Genomic DNA, 2,860 nt, shown 5'->3' with positions numbered 1-2,860 from the left:
TAAGTTCTGTGGTGTTTACAACATTTTTGTAATGTTGAATTGTTAATGGAAAAAAATACATGTTTGTTTTGGACACAACACTTTAAATATGCAGGAGGTAGAGTTTTTATATGTAGAGCTTATAATACATGGGTTGCTGTTTTGAATAACAGTTGTTGACCAGCATTGTTCTCATGCCAAATTTGTTTCAGTAAATTTATTGCATGAGATATAAGCACCCAGTAAGCTATATTAGCAGTATATAAAAAAAGTGTTAATACTATTCTTGCTCCTACACATTTTTAAAATTTAACTACGTTACCAGATCATTAGACATGCCTACTATGTCCCTGTGCCCATTGACCCATCTATCAGGCAAATGTGCTGTATATAGTTACACTTTGTAGATTTACAGTTACCTACCACAGGGAGAAAAATACACTCTCCAAGTTATGTCATTCCTGCAGTTTCTTTCCAGTGGTGTATGGGTTGGGTGATATGGTGTTCTTTTGTGTACTGATGATATCCACCACATGCTGAAGAGCATATTGTTACATTGACAATTTATGACAGGTAACTGGACTGTCAAATGAACTGCAGTCAGTAACTGTAAGCATGCAAAGTGCACCTAAATGGGAAGTATTTCCAATTAGATGCTCAATGACTGTTGTTGAATAAATTGGCAAGGAAGATGATGTTAACTTTATCTGTATTGAACTGAAATCAGTGTTGGAAGGCTTTTACTGACACAATGCAGTGTTTAGATCTTATTTCAATATTTTTATATAACAATTGTTTTGAATAATTTTACATTGTTTTTAAGATGTTCTGTATTTCATTTGGTACTTTAGGGCTGAGATGATTTATTAGGTCCAAATAAGATTTGCTGTCTTAAAATATTGCGTGCAAAAATGAATATAACAAAACTACTTATAGCCTAAATTTTGCGAGATTATATTTCAAATCTAAAATATTGCACATTTATTATCAACATAAAACAGTACATCCTCCAACAAATCTGTTGCGGGTATTTATTAACAAAAAAACAACTTAAAGTTAAATATTGTTGCTTAACGTTTTATTTGTATTACATTAATACTGTTTCAGCTTAGTTCTGCCATCCTATAAGCAGTTAAGCATCAGCTTAAACATAGCATTATAACAGAAAAATCTGCATGGTGCTTACCTTGTCCATTTAAATTTTGAATGGATTCTGAAAGTCACTGAGGTCCTTCAGGAATTTCAGAAGCTTAGGATTGATTTTGAAGTGCTTCTTGCACTTCGATTCAGCTTTTGAGCCACGTTCAGTGTTGATCCCCAGGAGACCCTACAGTGACAAGGAAAACTGATTTATTTTAATTATTTTTAAACACATCATGAGAAAAAAAAAATGTTCATGACAGAAACAAACACAAAAAGGGCACAAGCAAAATTGTTTGTTTTGATTCTCAAAATCGCCCTGAAGAACAAAATTATTTTACATTTTAAAAATGCTACAACTCCATACATCTCTAATAGGTGGCAATAATGTATTAAACATCGGCTTGAAGCCCAGCTACACGTGCACATGTATTGCTATGACAGAATCTGAAATTATAGCCCTTTAATTCAAATACAGCTTTGATAAGCCATGCCTCTGCATGTATCACAGTAAGAAGCAGTGAGGGTGACATGCAGGCAAAGTTGAGCTCATAGTCAAACTACACAAAGTGAAGCCAATGATTGATGAGCTTTTGGAACTACTGGCTGATTAAGAAGAGGCTCAGCAGCAGGCCCTCTTAACTGGTTCAGAATGACCTGCAATGGCTGCAAGACAATATGACCACTGAATAAGAATGGTAGTTGCTACCTGTGAGTGGAGTACCACCCAGACAGGTGCCAGCAGCACCAGTTCTTCTCCACCACAATAAACTGATTTGAAGCAGTCTCCAGTTTCAATGTTGCCCTTATCAGGGCCACTAAAACTTTTAAAGTCATCAGAAGTCAGAAGTCAAATGTATATTCAATATTCAAAGTAAAACACAAATGAACTCTGTCACTGAGGAAATGATTAACATGACTGAAAATGGTAAATGGTAAAATGATTAATGATATTTAATGATATTTTCACTTTTACACATTTGACATAATAGTTCTCTGAAACAAGATACAATACTTAGTCTGTACTTACCAATGACAATGATGCAAGGAGTGCTGGGTAGTTCTTTCTGGCCATCCTATAAAGACAACAGATGTCTTGAGTTTTGTGTCATTGTTTTAGTTTTATCCGATATTCAAATGAATAAATTATGTTATACTGTTGTAAAGAAACCAAAGTGAATTTGTACCAAATCAAAGTACCAAATTAAATTTGGTGCACAGTATATGAACATCCCAAAAGATTGCTGAAATCCTGATTCACATGGTGTGTAAGCATTCAAATGTAGATTTACCTTGTCTGCAACCAACAGGACAGTTGCTTCCTTGAAGTAACTTGTGAGGCATCTTAGCATTTCCAAAGGTCCTTGGTTCATCTTTTCACCAGCACTTGCTTCTCTTGTTCGAATGAAGTCTTTCACCACTTGGCCTTTTTAGAGAGCTCTTCTGCAAGGTTTACTTGGTTTCACAATCTCAAAACTGCACTGAACACAGACAGAACCTTATAATTCTAAGCTGTAAGTGTAAAGCCATCAGCTATGTTAAACAATTTCAACTTCAAAATATTAGAAGGATGAAAAAAGAAAGAAACACTTACCGGCAGATAATGCTTTAATCAGCCTGCGACACTGTATTGGCTTCAGGACACCTTCAAGATCTTCGATTGTACCAAATTTAGGTCATCGATTTGGGAAACACCAATTTCTTGTAGTCTTTCAATCACTTTATCAAGGAGGTTCCCCAC

At 35.1% G+C, this 2,860-nt stretch overlaps 1 long non-coding RNA gene across 1 annotated transcript; it reads right to left on the bottom strand.

Annotated features, from left to right (window-relative positions):
- Positions 1-1,030: 1,030 nt before the first annotated feature.
- LOC119264241 lies at positions 1,031-2,546 on the bottom strand. The gene is made up of 3 exons (XR_005130901.1): positions 2,412-2,546; positions 2,150-2,195; positions 1,031-1,306 (listed from the first exon to the last, which is right to left on the bottom strand). It is a non-coding gene; the product is annotated as an uncharacterized LOC119264241 (long non-coding RNA).
- Between the last annotated feature and the right edge of the window lie 314 nt (positions 2,547-2,860).

Source organism: Pygocentrus nattereri, chromosome 11, assembly GCF_015220715.1.
Source record: "Pygocentrus nattereri isolate fPygNat1 chromosome 11, fPygNat1.pri, whole genome shotgun sequence".
Classification (NCBI taxonomy): domain Eukaryota; kingdom Metazoa; phylum Chordata; class Actinopteri; order Characiformes; family Serrasalmidae; genus Pygocentrus; species Pygocentrus nattereri.
Note: the sequence above shows the minus strand (reverse complement) of the source record. Positions and strands in the feature narration are given on the sequence as shown.